Here is a 21100-nt window from a genome sequence, read left to right as displayed (position 1 = left end):
CAAATGGAACTTTATTAAACCCTGTGCACTTCTCTGTCCATGCGGCTGTCCGCCCCTTCTCTCTTTCCCTGGTATCTCTTCAAGAACAGTCCTTCCAGGAAACATGGTCTCTCTGTAGGGTGACCAGACAAGAAGTGTGAAAAATCGGGATGGGGGTGGGGGGGTAATAGGAGCCTATATAAGAAAAAGACCCAAAAATCGGGACTGTCCCTATAAAATCGGAACATCTGGTCACCCTATCCCTCTGACGCCAGTTCCAGAGATCATGATACTCTTCCATCTTTGTCTATCCTGGGCCTTTCTTTGTATATTCTCTATGTCGTTAAGTCCCATAAGTTTTTTCTCTCTGAGTAGCGTTTGATGGAGGAGTTCTTTCATTTGACGATAGTGGCTATCAGAGGGTGCTGATTTCAAACAACCCAAAGTCCAGGAGTGTTTGGAACTGAGGTTTATTTCAGGCTCATAACTAGTTCCATATTTCTCTACTTCAGCATCATTTTACAGGTCTATGGCTGCATTTAGCTTTGTTGTGCCTGCTGTGTTTGGATTTAGTTTAAGTTTAACACCACTGTGTTGTTGCTAAGGCTCAGTGAAGGCAGCCAATTCCATTGGTATTTACCATCTCCCAGTATTTTTACTTTTTGCTCCAAATTTGTAAAGCTTCGTGATTCACTGAATTCACTTATTGAATTTCTAGGAGCAGTTCATGAATTGTACTGAAGCAGAGTTAATGAAATATTAATGAATCAATTTCCATAGACATGGACTCATTATCTCACGGGATGCCATTGGAAAACACAGTCCTACAGGCAGTGTCCTTCCGCCTGCCTGCAAGATGATTTGATTTTCTTCTATTATTAATTTTTTAAAAGCCCACACTCAGGGACTTCTTGATAACTTTGGACCAGCAGTTTCCCACCAGATAAAATGAAGGGAAACTATTGTGATACCTTTGCTGCACCTCACTAATCTGTTGAAAATGATCTCCTATAAGCAGGCAAAAAGAGTTTGTCAATGAGGTGTGTGGATCACAGGAAGCAAAAGCCATGCTGAGAAGTTTCTAATCCTTTCAAAAAGAAAAATCAACAATTTTTTTAAAAATCAAAATGAGAGTTGTGGGAAAATGACAAAATACTTTACCAATTAACTTCTGGATGGAATTATAACTGATGAATCAAGCACTTGGCATCTGATATAAATTTGCACGGGGCAGGTAAAATTTGTACTGACATGGAGCTGTCCTCTGCAAAAGATCATGTAAGAACCTGTACTCATTTGACTTGTCAGTGTTTTTAACGATAATTTTAACAAAAGATGGGTGAACCTGCCAAGGCTTGCCTTTCAGATCAGCTGCTGACCATAACCTTTGTCCCGTACAAAGCCCCAGACTGAACTGCTTGGGCCTAATTCTCCTTTCACTGTATAGCTTCCTCACTGTAGCTCTACTGACCTTCCTGGGGTTACTCTTGAACACACACAACCAGTCCCCTTCTCTCAGCATTGGACTCTAGTCCTGTACCAGGACTAGAGTCCAAGCATGCAGGATTCTTCAGGGCTCACAGCCCAACATGAGAAGCCTATTACATCATGACACAAATAGTAACCCTTTGTCTATCAAAATGACTTCACAACATTCAGGTTGGAGGCAGCAGTCTCAAATGCTACTAGTTTAGGTCACCGTGGATTGGTACTCAAACTATGCACCTAGCCCTGATTTTTAGGCTGTTCTATGGCATTTGAAATTGACTGCAATGTGCATTCTATACAATATTTCTTCACTGAATTTCAAAAGCCATGCTTGCTTGACTAAAATGAGAGCGTTAACATGAAAATCCTTTATTCTTTTCTCTCTGTTCATTAGATACCTCTCAGTAGCACTTTCTCTCCCTAACAATGGGAAGCAGCAGGCTTTTGGTGTAAAAACTAATGGCAGCCAATTGTATTTATCTCCTTGACTAAGAGGTTTATTATTTATCTTCCCTGTTGCAGTGCCCATGTGGCAGTGCTGATATTGAGCAGCTGGACAGATTGCACCCTGGAGCCACATCTGCAGCTATATAGATCAACATCACTTGCATTGCCTCAGAGCTGAAGAAGGTTATCTTCTGTCAGCAAGATTTAGTACCACTTCATGAATTGTTAAGGGTCTCCCCCTTCCTTATTTGGTTTTCAAACTGCATTAGTGTAATCTGGTACTGATTGTTAACAGCTGATTAGTTAAGCTTTTGTTTACTTCCCCCCCTAATTAATAGGGACTTCCACTGGGGTTTGTGAAGATGAATCTTGAACGGTAAGCTGAATACACAGAGTTCATGGAAGCTAGAAAAAGACAGTAAAAGATCATAGGCTATAAGACATTACAGTAAGATTCAGAGATTCCAAGGTCAGAAGGGACCATTGTGATCATCTAGGAAGAAACATCTGGATGCATGATTATGCCAGGGATTATATGAATTTCTCAGTATTGGACTGGACCAGCTGGTAATTATTTAAATTAGGTCTTCACTAAAGAACTGAGTGGGTCAAATCCAAAATAAGTTGGCTCCCATATTCAGCAGGAAAAAAAATTCCTTCTGAAGCTATGTCTTATCACATCCCACAGAGAAGCTGTAACAGCTGACAGGATTTTTTATTAGAGAGACAAGGTGGGTGATGTAATATCTTTTACTGGACCAACTTCTGTAGACCAATAAAGAAGAGGAGCTCTGAGTAGAAGTTGATCCAATAAAAGATATCACCTCACCCACCTTCTCTGTCTAATATCCAGGGACCAACAGAGCTACACCACCACTACACAGAGGATCTTCTATAGCAATTTACTCAAGAAATACCAAGTTCTGTAGCAATCCCATGCCCCTTGAGACATTAATAAGCTTCTGATTGGATTTGCTGTTTTGTTGGTAGTAGGGTAGAGTCCAGGAAGTTATGTGGGCCAGTATTTGAAATAATGGCCTAGGAGATAAGATTCTAGTTTCTCACCCCCACTCAGGTGGTAAATTTGGAAGGAGTGACTCAGTCAGCCAAGATGAATGTGTTTAAAGATAGAGCTGGTCCTGAACCAAAAATATGATTCCCAATCAGCAGTAGGGCAAGATCAAATCTGGATCTGAACTTTGCAGCTGAGACCCAGCTCTACTTAATATACAGCGATAGGATGAACCAGTTTAGATAAAGCTTACAACTTTATGGGTCACATTCTCGTGGTTGCGGTCATATCAAAGGCGGTAGAATTTGTCCTTCCACTTTTTCTTTTAAAGTTTGAAAAAGTTCAGTTTCAAATTAAAACAAATTAAAATCACCTGTGTTACTTCCACTTCAGATTTCAGGAAGGACCAAAACAACAAATACCAGAAGAATGAGGCCAGCTCAAGTCAGGAAATGCTGGCACTCTTATACTAATGTTTATTATTGCAAGACTTTCAGACCAGTTTCCAGACCCAAGAAGTTTGGTGTAATATCCAAGCTTCTGATGCAAATCTCCAAACTTTTTGTCATAAAGCAGAACCTTGCTGAAGATATATAATTTATTTAATTCAGAAGCAAACACCTTCTTTTCCCTCCTCTAACGCCCTTTCCTGGTTAAAAAACCCTTATGACCCCCAAAATTGGAAAGGTTTTTCTTTTTAAAAGTTGTCTCATGCCACAGTTCATTCTGTTCTACACATACCCCTGTTGACGGAAGCCAAAGTTGACTACTTTTCAACACATTAATTTGTGTAATGGCCCAATGTATTAGCATAACAGTCATTTTAAAGCATTTATTTTTAATCAAGCCTCTTCTGCAATATAGAGTGTATAAGCACATAGGGGACTCTGAGCAAAATTTGACCCGCTTTATATATATCTCATACAAATTTGCATTACAAGGGTGTATTTATTATATATAATAGAACTGGAAAGAATCAGAGATGTGCTTGAGCTGCACTGATTGGATCCAGAATCGAACTTTCCCAAAGTTTGCTACTTGCTTATATCCAGAGTGTTGGTTCAGGCTTATTTCTAGTATGAGTAATAGTTGTCATAGTACAAATACTAAATGGAACTGTGGCGTCTGAAACCTATGGTGTTCAAATAACCAAGTAATTTACAGTTGGGAATGTTTTCTTTTTTCACTTTCTGCATTTTCTAAATAGTAAAAATCAGACCTTTGAAAATAACCTTTATTCTAAAGTACCATTTTCAGTGGCCTAAGGGCTTTAGTTTTGCTTCATGAATATTTAACCAGAACATGATTTGAATCATGTTACCAGGATCCACCACTGACTCGTTAAAGCAAAATTAAATAGTCTTTCTGACAACGGGAGACACAAGCAGCACTCCTTTAAACGTTGTGAGGGGAATTATGGTGTACTTTTAATCATGAGTGGCTCATTTCATTCTGGCTATTTCAAGTGCACTACATCTTTCAGAAATTAGAATAAAATATTGTGAATTAAAGCAGGGCTATGCTTTGCATGGCGTAGAACCTAGTTAAGTGTAGACTTACTCATCATAATGTGGAGTGCAGTAGCCTACTGATTTTTTCTTCTTCCTCTACATAAACGCAGTACAAGGAATATTACTAATGAAGTGGATGCTAGGTCACCTAGTCACCATATGAAAAGGTTAACACTTTCCTTTAAGTATCCCATCAATCACTATGAATTAATTTGGGCTTCCATGTGAAAGTACTGATCATAATAAATTCAAGTGCTATTTCATGAAAATGTCAAATGTCCACCCAGAAAACTTTATCAATATAGAAAACCTTAACCAGGACCTATTCCCAATCTTTCTGCAGATGACCTGGGTTTTAATGCTTTGTATTATACACACACTGGTCAATATGCTCCCCTTGATGCAACGGGGACTTAGATTGTAAAGCCATTTTACCTAAAAATTTATAAAGTGCCTATAAACATGGTAGCCAATCTTTGTAGGCCAGGGATCTTGGGTAAAATTTTCAAAAGCACTTAGGAGCTAGGACAAGTGAGTAGGAGTGGGATTCACAAAGATATTTAGGTGCCCAACTCCATTGAAATCCACTTAAATAACTTTGTGAATCCCGCTCTATAAGCCTATGTCTCATTCCCAAAAGTAACTTAAGCATTCAGAAGCCTAAGCTGTACTAAAAGTCAGTGGGACTTAAGCATCTAAATCACTTAGGGCCAGATTTTTAAAGGTACTTAGGCAGAAAACGGGATTATCCAGTGACAGCTAGTGCTTAATACCCATTAAAATCAATGAGTTTTACGTGCCTAGAAGCTTTTGAAAATCCCACAAGCTGTCTAAATACCTTTAAAAGTCTGGCTGCTAGGTGCTTTGAAAACGTTACCCACTGTTTTACTCTCTGTCTGTAAAGTGACATGCATATCAGTAGTGCAACAGAATTAATAAGTAGGGATGTCAAGCTATTAAAAATATTAATCATGATTAATTGCATGATTAAAAATTAATTGTGATTAATCACACTGTTAATAATAGAATATCATTTATTTAAATATTTTTGGTTGTTTTCTACATTTTCAAATACATTGATTTCAATTACAACACAGAATACAAAATGTACAGTGTTCACTTTGTATTTTTTATTACAAATATTTGCACTGTAAAAAACAAAAGAAATAGTATATTTCAATTCACCTAATACAAGTACTGTAGTGCAGTCTCTTTATCATGAAAGTTGAACTTACAAATGTAGAATTATGTACAAAAAATAACTGCATTCAAAAATAAAACACAAAACTTTAGAGCCTGTAAGTTCACTCAGTCCTACTTCAACCAATCGCTCAGACAAACAAGTTTGGTTACAATTTGCGGGAGATAATGATGCCTGCTTCTTGTTTACAATGTCACCTGAAAGTGAGAACAGACGTTTGCATGGCACTGTTGTAGCCAGCGTCACCAGATATTTACATGCCAGATGCCCTAACGATGCCCTTCATGCTTAAACCACCATATCAGAGGACATGTATTCATGCTGATGATGTGTTCTGCTCAATAATGATCCAAAGCAGAGACCAGCATGTTCATTTTCATCATCTGAGTCAGATGCCACCAGCAGAAGATTGATTTTCTTTTTTGGTGGTTCAGGTTCTGTAGTTTCCGCATCTGAGCGTTGCTCTTTTAAGACATCTGAAAGCATGCTCCACACCTGGTCCCTCTCAGATTTTGGAAGGCACTTCAGATTCTTAAACCTTGGGTCGAGTGCTGTATCTATCCATAGAAATCTCACATCGGTACCTTCTTTGTGTTTTGTCAAATCTGCTGTGAAAGTGTTCTTAAAATGAACATGTGCTGGGTCATCATCCGAGATTGCTATAACATGAAAAACATGGCACAATGTGGGTACAACAGAACAGGAGACATACAATTCTCCCTCCAAGGAGTTCAGTCACAAATGTAATTAACACATTTTTTTAACGTGCATTATCAGCATGGAAACATGTCCACTGAAATAGCGGGTGAAGCATAAAGGGGCACATGAATGTTTAGCATATCTGGCACGTAAATACCTTGCAACACTGACTACAAAAGTGCCATGCAAATGCCTGTTCTCACTTTCAGGTGACATTGTAAATAAGAAGCAGTCAGCAGCATCTCCTGTAAATGTAAACAAACTTGTTTGTCTTAGCGATTGGCTGAACAAGAAGTAGGACTGAGTGGACTTGTAGGCTCTAAAGTTTTATATTGTTTTGTTTTTGAGTGCAGTTATGTAACAAAAAATCTTCATGTATAAGTTACACTTTCATGATAAAGAGATTGCACTACAGTTCTTGTATGGGGTGAATTGAAAAATAATACTATTTCTTTTATCATTTTTACAGTGCAAATATTTGTAATAAAAAAATTAAGTGAACACTGTACACTTTGTATTCTGTGTTGTAATAGAAATCAATATATTTGAAAATGTAGAAAAACATCCAAATATATAGAATAAATTTCAATTGGTATTGTATTGTTTAACAGTGTGATTAATCACAATTAATTTTTTTAATCACAGTTAATTTTTTTGAGTTAATCACGTGAGTTAACTGCAATTAATCAACAGCCCTAATAATAAGTAATAAATATTCATAATCTTTTTTTTTAATGGAACAGAAAAGTTTTAGGGTCTGGGAGAAGGCTGGACCCTGAAGTTTGGAGAGGTCCAACTGTTAAGAGGAAGCCATCCTCTTTACCCAGAATCACACTGATCAGGAGACTTCAACATGGTGGCTTCCATGGTAAAAGGAGTTAAATATCTCATTATTACATTAGCCATTCTGGTTTCTTAATTGCATTTTGAACTATTTCTTTTATAATGCATGACAAAAGCACACCTGATGTTTGATGATAACATGCATCCTTTGGCCTAATCCCCAGTAATACAATCTAGAGAGGGTGTGTGCTTTTATGACAGTAACAGACATACTAGTTTGCCTCATTGCTTAAATGTTATAAAGCATGTTCTAGTGATCATCACATAATAATAGTTTGATAATACTTTAATAATAGCATGCTTGGCATAATAATAGGTTTACAACAGAGTAATAATCCTAATTACAGAGAGAAAAACATTCCAGTAAAAAATCTGATACAAAAGGATTTTCATAAAACAGTTTACTGGTCTTCTAGCTGTCTCCCACAGCAGCAAAAAAGAAAAGGTTTGACTTAGAAGCATGAAGAAAAACAAAAAAAATGTTGATTGACTTTGTAGAGTAAGATTGTTCCAGGGAGTAAAGATCTGACTGACTGTTCTGGGAAGTTGTTTTGCTGAGCATGTTTTCTACCAGGTAATATCACATCACGTAGCAGTGCTAGTTATTTAGTAGAAAATGATTTGCTCTCCAAACTAAGAAGAAACACTAGTCAGTCATAAAGGAAAAAATGACCAAAAAAAAAAAAGACATCACATCCCCATCTAAGCTCAATGTATGAGGTTTTTAAATTCATGTAGAAATCCTCAGTGCTTTTCTCTTTAAAATTGCAAGAATCAGTAGTATCCTTTAAATGATTACCGAAATAAAGAATATTTCCCTAAGCCACCCCATTTAAACCTGTGTCAATATTTACCTGGCACTCAAACTCTGCTGAGCAGGGAATATGTGCCACAGAAATGACATATTTAATTCACAGGAAAAAAATGGAGACACTCAAGACCAAAATTTCAAAGCATTGAATGCCCCCACATTAGGCCATTATGGATGCAATTACATGGCCTGAGTTTGTGCCCACAACTGAGTATCAAAGCAAATGTGGTAAAAGGGGAAAGAGTGTCTGAAACAATGACTGTGTTGGGGCTCTACAGAGTAGCTCTCTGTATGTCACAGAAGAAATTCTTGCAAAGGTCCAGGTGTGATACAAGCAATCATGAACCAATTTGTGGAGCTACAGAACGATCTGTAAAACCAAACACACAGGAGCCATGCTCTATTTGTGATAGTTAATGTGGGCACAACAAGTGCCTACCAGAGAACTATATGGAGAAATCACAGGTATTAGAATCCAGCCTGCCACTTCTCCTGCATGTAAGTGCCATGTGCCATTCACAGGAGGGTTAGTTAATATAATAACTTCCCCAGAGATGGGATGTACCAACAAGTCTTGAGAAAATTCTAATTATCAACTGCCCTTATATTACCCTTAGTGCAGTCTCCTCAGGGAATGAGATGACTTCAGATGGGAGAAGGGGTTCCATTCAATCCATGTACTAGTTGCTTGTGAGACCAGTCACCTTAACACACAAGAGCATGATTTGCACTACTCCCTCTGATTATCCACACTTGCCAACACAACTTAGTTCCTCCTCCCCACTACCCCACGCCCATTAAAATGGTTTGTGCAAATAACTAGCTAGTCACAGAAAATAAGATTTGTTCTACATGGTGCTATACTGAAATCACTAACTTTTGCAATGAACAATAAAGTTTAAAAGCTTGTACAAAAATAATAAATGATAACTTTAAAAAAAAGGGTAAGGTGACAAAAGGCTAGGCATTTATTTCAGCATATTGGATCCCTGGTGGATTGCAGTCTCTAGTACAAATAGTGCAACACTAAGGGTATGTCTACACTGCAGCCAGAGGAGTCATTGCAGCATATGTAGACATACCCAAGCTAGCTTTAATGTTGCTAATTCAGAACTAATAGCAGAGAAGCCACAACAGCAAAGACTGCAGTATGAACTAGTCAGTCAAGTACAAACCCACCAGGGAGCCTGGATATATACGGTGGTGGCTAGCCCATACTGCCATGGCTTCATTGCTATTTGTACACAAGCTAGTTGGATTAAAGCTAGCTCAGGTATGTCTACATGTGCTACTGTCACACCTCCAATTGCAGGGCAGATGTATCTTAAGACAGAGCTGGGGACTACATAGTAACATTACATATTGGAGTGACATTAGGAAACAATGTTACCAAATATGACATGTATCCCCTTATCCTCTAAGGTCAATGCATTAATAAAAAGAACAGGATGTCTGTTTAAACTAGCTAAAACAATGCAGGAATCAACCATGCCACACAGTCCTCTGCTGTGTGCTGCACAAGATGATGAAAACAGAAAAAACAATCAGGACACTTATTATATTTAACTTTCTATGTATGAATGAAAAGTGTGTGGTGGCCAGCAATAATATCCATTAATAGTTGTATATAATTTTACAAGAGTAATATTTAGTACATTAAATGAAGAAATTGAAAAAAAGATATGAAACTATGAATTCAAAAAGATCCTGCCATCCCATTCCAAATCCTTTGAGCAAAAGAGCCTCTTACAAAAAAGAAATTAATTGGAAAAAAAAGAACTTTAAAAGAAATTGAAAAGGAAAGGAAATTACTACATGTTACTATAACTGGGGACAGATTGTATCACAGGATTATTAGAATCTGGAAGAAAACATTATTTTTTAAATTGAATTGGATTATTTATTACAGTTCTAAAAAGTATTGAACACAAGGAAGAGTCCAAGCAAATATTAGATTAGACCAGGAAATAATGTATATGAGAGAAGTGGCTCTGAGATAAATCTCTATATAAACATTACAAATATTAAATTTTTCTTCACGTAGCTCAGAGCTGATAAGAATAGCGTTGCATTTTCTAAATAGCTCGCAGTGTAGTTCTAGTTGCTACCTAGGTAGAAAAAACATAGGTCAAATTCTGACAGGAAGAAAGCCTGTATTCGACAGGGGAGAGAACAGGGTGGGAATTTTCTACTCCCATCCTGGCTCCTCCCAACACTAACACAAAGACTGTTTTACAGGCCTTCCATTAGAGAAGCCACAGAAGCAGTGAGATAGAATGGCACTCACATACCTATCTCTGCACTTCTGAGGTAAAATGCCATTCTAAGGAACCATAGACTCTCATACATGTTAATAGAATAGATTTATTTTCACAACTCCCCATGAGAGAGAGATGCATTTTATAAATGGGGAGCTGAGACACAGGTATTGAAGTGAAGTGTTGCACAACTAGAAACTGAACCAAGGTCTCCTGAGGAATCCAGACCAGTGCCATAATCATAAGGCCATCCTTCCTCTTTCGGTCAGTCTATTTCTACACTATGCCGGCACTATTTGCTAATTGGGCAGCTGCTGGACAGAACACATGTACATGCTAAAGCCTATTTTGCATAGTATTGCCCATGTTCTCCTCTTCGTTAAAGTCAAAGGTATTGCACTGATGTAATTACTTTAATTTGTGGTTTGGGACCATTCACAATTGATAAATTCTGACCCAATCTGTTTTACCAAAATTTGAAAAGTATTGCAGCCTTAGAATAGAACCTCAGCAAAAGTAACAATACTACCCAATACTAAAGGTTAAGACTGTTAAAAATCAAAACTAGGGAAGACAAGAAATCCCAAAAGTTCCAAATAAAATGAGGGAAATGGTTCTTTGGCTAGATGGGTTTGGCATTTTTCAGCACTATTTTTTCTGCTCATTTTTTAAAAAATAAATTGACCCAAGGTACACATAAGGTCTCTCACATGTATGTAGACCACAGGAGCCCAAGAAAATGAAATAATATTTAATATTCTCACCCATGGCTTCTTTGCGGGAGGGGTCTTCCAATCACAGTAAGTACAATGGGAGTCTTCAGAAACCCTGTAAAATACTGCTATTCATATATCTGTTATGGAGGGTGACACATTTATTTTATATTTTACATCCTGTCTGTAGAAACCTAAAAAGTTTATGGTTGAAAGCACTGGCTGGTCAGAGAGCTGACAGAGTTACTGCTTTTCACCTCTACTATTTTGAATGTGGCCCAGGCTACCACTGAAATCTTTTGATGGCTGTTCCCCATGAATGTAAAAGTGATATTATGGTATCAGTCTAGTTCCTAGGAAACAAAGATGACCACCACATTGGTAATTTCATTGTTCAGTGTAACAAATTTAATTGAAGGATTGCCATTCATGAAGGAATGGTATACTGCTCCGATACTAGTCCACTTCAGGTAGATTTATTAATTGCCTTCTGAGAGAACTATTGATTTCAGTTTCTCTCTTTTCATTCATAATAAGATTAAGTAAATATGGAAAAAGCTCCCAGGCTCTAGGCACCTTTGACATAAGTTACAAATACAATCACAAAGAATAAGCCTGCCATTTCCACTCAGCCCCAAACCAGAATATAACCAACCCCAGATCGTAACATCTCTCATCTAGGGACACCAGCCATTATCATGTCCTGGCCTCTCAGAAGCGTGGTTAAATAGATGGGCCTTTTATGCCCTGAAACACAACAAATTCAAGCTAATTCACACCAAGCAGGGGAGTAAATTCACTTACGAAAAATGACCAGCTGGTGCATCTCCTCCCTTTTAAACTGAGGAGACTCCACCTCAGGCACCCTTGTTGATGGCAGCAGTGGCTGTGTTATACTGGGAAAAGGGCAGTCTTTCAAATAAATAGGTCCCAAACCATTTCAGACTTTATAGGTCAAAATCAAATGTACATCCACACAAAAATCAAGAAACAGCCAATGCTGCCTGCAGAGCATCTCTGATTTCTGGGTTGATTTAAGATGTAGAGTTCATTACTGTAGTAGAGTTCTGAAGTGACAAATCCATGGACAATTGCAGGAAGGTCCGCATCTGCAGAAAAATGGTTAAAAAAACCCAGCAAATAAAAGATTAAAAGAAAGGACACCCCCACCATTTGATCATCTAGCAGCAGACAGGCATCCAAAAATGTCCCCTAAATATACCATTCTTCTAGATGAAGAACAGTTTCCATAGCAAGTAATTTCAACTGGGGCTGAGAGTGACCACGATTAGCATATGAATAATTTGTGTAAATGTTGGTCCAGAAAAGTTTGTTAGCTTAGTGTGCCCTGAGAACATACATTATGTTAGAAAACATTAACTAACACTACGTTAAACATGAGATTGCCCTTATTATAGGTAAGGACATTCACCTTAGGGGGAGGGATAGCTCAGTGGTTTGAGCTTTGGCCTGCTAAACCCAGGGTTGTGAGTTCAATCCTTGAGGGGGCCATTTAGGGATCTGGGGCAAAAATCAGGGATTGGTCCTGCTTTGAGCAAGGGCTTGGACTAGATGACCTCTAGAGGTCCCTTCCAACCCTGATATTCTATGATCTACAAATGTCTTAGCTGGTTGTGGTTAAGCCCAGGAATGATCAAAACAGTTTTTAAACAGTGCTTGCCCATTTACTTTAGGTGTTAACATGATGCCTTTCCCCAATGTAGATATCACTTAAGAGGCTGGGGAACGGTCCACACCCAAATGTAACGTTTTTTCTTCCCTCACCAGCTGCCAAATGGATTTTCTTCATATCTGTTTCTCCTTTTAATTTTTAACACATCAGCTTGAAAATGTATGTTGGTCCTTAAATTCATGTCTATGCCTAAAAGGAGACTATAAAATAGGTGCTTTAAAGACTGCATCTGAAAGAGTACTACTCACTGTACAGACTCCAAGTCTCATTACTAACCTTTGACTCAAAAGCAGTCCAAGCGGACCCTTTTTATGCTCATTGACATTTTTTTTCCATAAATACAAGTAATTAGAGAAGTTGAAAGCTGAATATATTCTCTGAGTTGTGGTACTAATTACAATGTGGAAATTTGACCTTTTCAACATCCTGAATCACATTAGCCTTCGCCTAGTAATTCACATGACTGAGATGTATTTAGAGTTTGTAATATCACTATATTGATCGGGTGAGAGGTTTTTCCTTGTTTGTTTATATATCTTTTTATAATTCTCTAAGTAAGGTGAAGAGGTGATCTAGTGATCTCCACTCATCATTTTAATATCATAAGAGTGAACTTCAATTCTGTACTGGTCTTAAACTACATGATAAGACCTGTCAATATCACAGGCAACTGCTTCCTAAGAGCGTGATACCACATGCCAGTTGGAAGCAAGCAGGTGCCAACATATTTTTCCACTTGGAAGACACGGGCAGGAAAATGGATTGAAGCAGCAAAGGGGGGTTTCTCAACAAGGAACTGTTAACAAGCATGTTCAGTATTATCCTTTGCTCACAAATTCTGCCTGTGTCTCAACCTCCCTCACCCCAATCCCTGCTTGTCAGACTGATAAGAAAGAACTGGTCACTTGGAAGCTGCAGAGGGAATTTTGTTTCAATCACAGCCAAGTTGCTTCAAGCAAGCTCTAATATTATTGTAAGCCAAGGACGTCAGAAATTTTTTTTGGTAGGAATACAATAATTCTGTAAATCCAAGGTTGGAAGTATTCCCAGGTTTTTGACAGAAAGGAAACAAAAGTGGACATATGCAGCTATTCTGAAGTGCAATCTCATTAAATTAAAATCCTGCCTCTTCCTCCCACTCCCCAACAAGTCAATTCTGAAATCTCTTCTTTCTGATTTATAACACTTAAACTAGAGGCCAAATTCACAGCTGAAGAAGCGAGGGCAACTCCCTGTGCCAGGGAGGTAGCTGTACTCTAAAGAGAAGGCAGGTAGTCTTACACTTCAGAGGACAGCTTTAGATAATCCAGTGGTTCCATAGGCACTCTGCCATCTAAAGCTGAAGTGGCAGTATGCTAAACAAACACATACCAGTTGCCTGGAACAAACCAGGGGCAGAGTTCCAAAGGAAGACTACTAAGAATATGTCTGCATTTGACTCGGAAGGTGTGATTCCCAGCTCATGTAGACATATCTGTACTAGTGCTTCTTGAGCTAGCACCTAAAAATAATAGCATGTCCACAACTGCATACGCAGTGGCTTGGGCTAACCTCCTGAGTGCGTACCTGGGGGGGGTCCGGCGGGATTGTACTTGGGGTGGCTAACCCAAGTCATCACCCATATCGCTGTGGACATAGTGCTATTGTTAGGTGTTATCTCAAGCAGAGCTAGTGCAGGTATGTCTAATGCGACCTATGCTGCTACATAATTAAGCACTTCTGAAAATTGTACCCAGTAAGCTCTGTGTGGTAATGCCTCGCACACTTTTGGTTACTATAAAATATATGGAATGGAAATATTAATTTTGAAGTTCTACATATGGCAAAACATATACAATGTATGACTTGCATGGAGTTAGCAAGTGCTCAGCACTATCCAGGATTTTTCCCATTGAAATAGCTTGTGTTTTATAATTTATTTATTGTGAGGAATAATGGGTAAGAAAGTCTTCGCTGATCACTGACTCAAGCTAGCATAGCTAATCTTTTAAATCATGCAAGAGAAGCAAGTAAAACTGGATTCTACCCCCTCAAATTACCTCTCTCCCCAGCCCTGTAAAGTAACTAAATAGTAACTGGTGTGGGCAGCCTCTGGTTACCCAGTGAAAACGTGGCAGGCATCTGGGGTTAACTTAGAAATACATATTTTGAGAGAAAACAGATTGGGAGATATTGAAGAGTCATCTACAATCTTGAGCTAGAGGATGCTCCTGAGGCCCTGTCCTGGATTGGGGGTAGTACCGAGCTGTATTGTCTCAAACGGAGCACACAAAGGAGCAGAAAATCTCTTGCAACAAATCAGTGCCTAGGGGAGCGCTGAAAATGGCAGTACCTTTTTAAGGGGTGCAGCTTATTTCCCCCCGGACAGTGCGGGGAAGGCAAAACCTCCTTTTGTTTCTGCACGAGTAACTTAGGAATAGTCCCCAGGCTTCACTGTGTGTAGGGGGTGCAATTCTATCTGAGCCCCATAGGGGGAAAGTCATCTTATTCCCTTCCCCACTCTGTCCTGTATGTGCGAAGTATGCTAGTTAGAACAAAGTCCATGGATAATTAAATCTGTAAAATAACTGTTGATTTTCAAACCATTACCTAAAACACATTTCTATTAAACCAAAGACCCTAACTCTGTTTCAGCTATTGTGCTACTGCATGACCTGATAGTATGGGGCTCTATTTTACTGTGGTTAGGAAAAAAAACACACCTCAAGCCATAAAAATAACTTTGCAGGGAATGTGATGGATCTGCACCAGGAGGGAGAGCCTTCAGAACATGAAACATGCTGGCTAGTTAGATTCCTTTGTAGCTCCCACATCACTCAGATAGACACAGCTGCCTCTGCTTTAATCTACGCTTGACAATTGCTGGGAAGGCAAACCTCAGGCTTCTCCAGAGGGCCAAAAAAAGGGCTGTTGTCAGTGTTTTACTACCAATAATTTCAGCCTTCTGGGAAACTGCACCTTTCTAGTTTACTGTATTATTTCTGTGAAACTCAAGCCAGTGTTGAGATGTTGCAAGGGAAACAAAATTGATATTTAGGCCTATATCCTTAGTTGGTGTAAATCAGGAACTCCATTACCTACAATTGAGGTATTCCAATTTACACCAGCTGAGCATTTGGCCTCATGATAAAATGAACAAGAAGAAGAATTTGGATCATGGTAAAAGGAATTACCTGTGGGGCAAGCAGCAACTCAATAAGAGGATGGAAGCAGAATCAGGCCCAAAATGTTGGGGGAAACTGATACGCAACATCGCAATTGTCCATAATTTTCCATTGTCAGGATCCCAACAAGGGCAGTCAGGGCCAAAGGTCAGAGCATGTGCAAACCTGCAGCTGGGAGAAGTGGAGGAACTAATAGTCAGATTCCAGGTCAGGCTCAACACCAAGGATCAGAGTCTGAGTCAGGTTTCAGGGTCTGACTCAGGAGGTGAAGTTCAAATCAAGCCAAGACCAAAGCCAGGAATTCAGGCGCTATCATGGCAGCTACATGCTGTTGCCTACACACTTCCTGGAGCGCCTCTTGGGTTTTATAGGGCAGGGAACCAATCAGGAGCCAGGAGGCTGCTGTCTGTCAAACCCTTGAGAAGGAGTTTCCCATGATCCATGTCCACAGCGGGTTATGGGAAGTGGAGCACAAACTGGTTGGAATTGCCGCTGGGTAGCAGCTTGGAGATGACAGCTGCTTGGTAGCTCTGCAGCCCTGTGTTCTAGGGAGTCTTACACTCATTTGGGAAACTGCATGTTACAGCTATGACAATTTTAGGCCAATTCTGTTCCTGCTGACGTCAATTGCAAAACTTCTTTTAAATCCAATGAGAGCAGGAGTGAGACATTAGCCATTGTTCCCTTAAACAGACTTGAGAACTACTTGTGTTAGTAAGAATTTGTAGGACTAGGCCTTTTGTGAGGATTATCTATTGCTATACCAACTTCTTGTAGGTAATCAATTATATATTACTGATCCATGGTATCCATATATTATACATTCATTCTCTATTGTGAAAGGCTGAGGCAACATTACTGTCTGAAAAATCAGGAAACACTAGATCAGTGGTTCTCAAAGAAGGGGTACATGTACCTCTGGCGGTCTTCCTGGGGGTATATTAAATTGTCTAGATATTTGCCGAATTTTACAACAGACTACATAAAAAGCATTAGCAAAGTCAGAACAAACTAAAATTTCATAAAGACAAAATGAGAATGTAAGCAATTTTTCAACAATAGTGTGCAGTCTGATTTTGTAAGCAAGTAGATTTTAAGTGAGGTGAAACTTGGGGTACACAAGACAAATCGGACTCCTGAAAGGAGTACAGTAGTCTGGAAAGGTTGAGAAACACTGCACTAGATCACTAACATTTTTCCACTATTTCACTCACAGTTTATCACCAATTCTATTGTGTACTCAGCTAAGGATAAAGACAGACCCTGGGCCTGACTATTAGAGATGGCCTCCTTTTATAATGATTCAATTTTGTGCCTGAAAATAAGCAATGATGTGGGCACAAATAGTCATTAGGAAATTCACTACCCATTTATGGAGGCAAAAATGGAAGCCACAGAATAGCACAGCTCAGAAATTGAGTTTTTACATATAGTCTATTTACATACAGAGATGCTAAAAGTTATGCAGATGACAAGAGCTTTATATACTATAGTTCCATACCATTACCAATAGGGCCTGGTCCTGAGAGGTGCTAAGCAACTCTCATTGACTCCCATTTCAGGAAGGTTTCAGAGTAACAGCCGTGTTAGTCTGTATTCGCAAAAGGAAAAGGAGTACTTGTGGCACCTTAGAGACTAACAAATTTATTTGAGCATAAGCTTTCATGAGCTACAGCTGCATCCGATGAAGTGAGCTGTAGCTCACGAAAGCTTATGCTCAAATAAATTTGTTAGTCTCTAAGGTGCCACAAGTACTCCTTTTCTTTTTGCGAATTTCAGGAAGGTTTTTGCTGGACAGGAATGCAGGACTGGGCTCTGACAGAATAAAGAAATGAGAAGAAACAATTACATCTTGTTTAACTTTGCCATTAAAATTGCTAAACCTTTTTTTCTTGTCTTTCTCTAGAGCTATCATAACTTTATTCAGCTGACTTTTTATTTGTAAAGATATCAATCCTACCCCCTCTACCGGATTTCACATAAGAAATATCTAACATAAGATGCAATACTTTTATATGCTGCCACTGCAGTAATTATTAACATTTCTAAATAAATTATGTCATTTAACATCTGTTATTAAACTACATCCACATTTATTGCCTCATAACATTGTTATTTCAGATGAAAGCTGAGCAGATGAGCAGCATGCATTGTAAACACTAATAAATGTATAGTATTTGTATAAATATTTGCTTCTCTAACTCTTCATCCTTTTAATTGTGACTATTAACAGCCATCTTAACTGTAACAGACAAGATGTCTAACCTCCATTCCCATATAAATTACCATACTGTTCATATGAAATAATATTTGTAATTCCAATCTCATACTTCTTGGAAGTGTCAGAGCTTGGGTCTAGGCACAGAAAGAATTGCGTGCTAATAACCTCAAGAAAAGGCTTCTTAGGCAAAATCAGACAATCTGTGGGGCCTACCATGGTCCCAAAGCCACCATGACCCCATGTCATTACCCTTCCTCTCCTTGGAGAGGTGTCAGGTTTCCGAGTTAAGATGAATGGGGCAATTGGCACTTCTTAAAGCTATTTTTCAGACTCCCTGCAGGTTCAGGTAATCCCAGGTTTCACTTGAATCACATTTTCAAGCTTTTCTTTGCAATCAAAAAGATTGGACAGTTGTTAAAAGTGAAAGCTGAAATTCTGATCTGATCAGGTAATTCCAGGAATTGGGGTCCCAGGCATAAGCACTATAGGCTTATGTCTTATTCCAGCCCTGAGGAAGGAAAAAAATCAAATACTTTGTGCTGCAGCAGCATCTCTTCCTTACCAGGATCTCAAAGTACATTAAAAACATTATCTAATTACTCCCCACAATACACATGTGAAGTAAATGCTATTAACCTACTTATCATGATGGGGAAACTCAGGCACAGAAAGGTGAAAGCCAACATTTTGTGATCGGCTAGAAGAGTGCTGCAAAACAAGCAGCCGCTGCTTGTAAGAAAATGAGTCACAATGGCTTCTGCACACACTCCTGACCATGTGACAAACAATCCTGATCACAGAGTCAGGAATAAAACCATCTCCCTGATTCGATTAATCGTAACCAGCCCACCTTGATGATAAAAAGAAATGTGAAAATTTGAAGCCAATGTTTTGCTGTCATACTAACAGGGAAAAATAGTGTACACTGTTTCATGGAAATTTTGAAAGATTCCTCCAAATATGTAAGGCTTTTACACACATACAAATAGGCAAATTCAGACCAAAACCACAGTCTGCATAAACACTACATTCTGCATTTTGCCAGTTGTTTCTTTATGGTTTTAAGGGAGCAGTTGTATAAAAATTAAGAATGTTTTCCCATAGCCTCTCCTGTAAATGTAGTTATCAAAACAAAAGCATAAATATAACTTTCAGAGCATAAGTAGAATAAACCATCCAGCAACTGGTGAAGATCCTGCAGGCCTACTTCAGAAAGCTTGAAAGCTCACTGCCATTTGCCCATTCGTCTTAAGATAAAAAGCAAGCCAGAAAGCTGCTGAGAAACATACGACACTGAGCCAGCCAGTGCACTGTCAGCATGGGAACTAACAGATCTAATCCCTCCATTGCTGAAATGAGATAACATAGCGTTCAGTATGAGATCATTGTGTGTTCTGTATATGATTTCCTTGGTGTGCCTAGAGAGAGGAGACAGAGTGTGCGGATTAGAAAGGTAATTTAAATGAGTTATCTCTCAATCAGAAAAATTTTTAAAAATATCATACTATATCCTACTGTGCTGCCCTTGTCCAGTTTTTACATAGAATTAATTATAAATAAGTATCTTCCTAGACGAGGAAAACATTCAACTAAACACCCCCAACAGAATAAAAACAGAAGCATTTCTTCCTATCTCTGTCTTCTCCCAAGATTTTATAAATAAAACTGCATTGTTTTTAGATCAGTCTGAGGAAGAAAGGCAGCAGCACATATGTTTTCTTTTAACTTACGCTGTTTTAGGGGGAAGGAAGGTGTTTGGTTTTATCTTAAAGTGAGACCAGTTGGCTGGAAGGAATAACTCTGATCCCAGAACAAAAGGAAAGCAGCACGTTTAAACACTTAATTTAGTTTGACCCTGAGCTACTTTTCCCTTGTATTTTGACTGTATGTCACTCCTCTCTGTAAATCTGCCTATTCCCACCTCTGGAACATGGCCAGAATTCATCCTTGCCTTGATCCTGTCTCTGCTGAATCCTTAATCCCATCTTGTTTTAACTTTGCAGTTCCCTCTTTTATGGTCTTCTGCCTAGATGCCTATTATCTGAAGGGACTTGAACAAAATCTGAATAAATGGGCTTTGTTGAAGAGAACTCTCTGGGAGAAAAGTACCTTCAACCCAAGACCACAGATCAACAGTACAGCCACTACAAATAGATATAATTTCCCCATTCTCCTCCTAAATTGTCCCATTAGCCACACTTTTTCGTGTTCCGCAAGTCCCTGGTTCACACTGCTAGAGAACCAGCCACAAGGTACACAGGAAGCAGAATTTCCTAAAGTGGCTTCTCCATTGCCTGCCTTGTTGCTATGTGAAACTTCCCGGGTTCTGCTATGTTTATCTCTGCACTTGGGGTGGGGAGCGGGAGGATGAAAGCATTTGGTTAAATTTTCAGGGAACTGTAATACAGGAAATCTGTCCATATTCTCCCATAATTTGTCACCTCCAGTGAGCTTCTCTCCATTTCTGAATCCAATATACATTACCTTCCTATTTAAACAGTCTGATTTGCTGCTTGCTGCTGCTGTGGCCACTTATTCTGCTGGTCATTTTTCCAGCCTTGACCTCTTCCCTCTATATGTTTTGGAATGAGTAAAAAAGGTTCCCCAATGCTACATAAACACCTTAAGGGGAAGCTCTGCTACTCATCCTTTTACAGTATGTACATCAAATGTTGGTGTGCATCCTTCTTCTTGCTTGGTGTTAATGAAGTTAGTTGAAGAGTGTCTCTGCACATGTATAATTCACATTTCAGTTTTCCAACGAGAAAGCATAAAATTAGTACACTCTTCCCTCTCCCACTGACTATCTGCAGTTGGGTGTCACTACGTCTGTTCAGATGCCCCATCCAACGTTCTCTGACCTCATCAGTCATAGTCACCAATTGACTTCCTTCTCGAAACTTTACCATGAAACCTTCCTATTCACCTCCTATTTACTTTATCATATGACTGCCATTAATCTTCAACCACTGCACCATTCCCATCAGAAGTTTCATCTTCATGTTTACTGTTTTTTTAGCTCTCTTAGTTTATGTTCTATCCCCTCTCAGTACATTCCTC

Source organism: Eretmochelys imbricata, chromosome 5 (assembly GCF_965152235.1).
Source record: "Eretmochelys imbricata isolate rEreImb1 chromosome 5, rEreImb1.hap1, whole genome shotgun sequence".
Lineage (NCBI taxonomy): Eukaryota > Metazoa > Chordata > Testudines > Cheloniidae > Eretmochelys > Eretmochelys imbricata.
The sequence above is the reverse complement of the archived record's forward strand: the minus strand, read 5'-3'. Positions refer to the sequence as shown.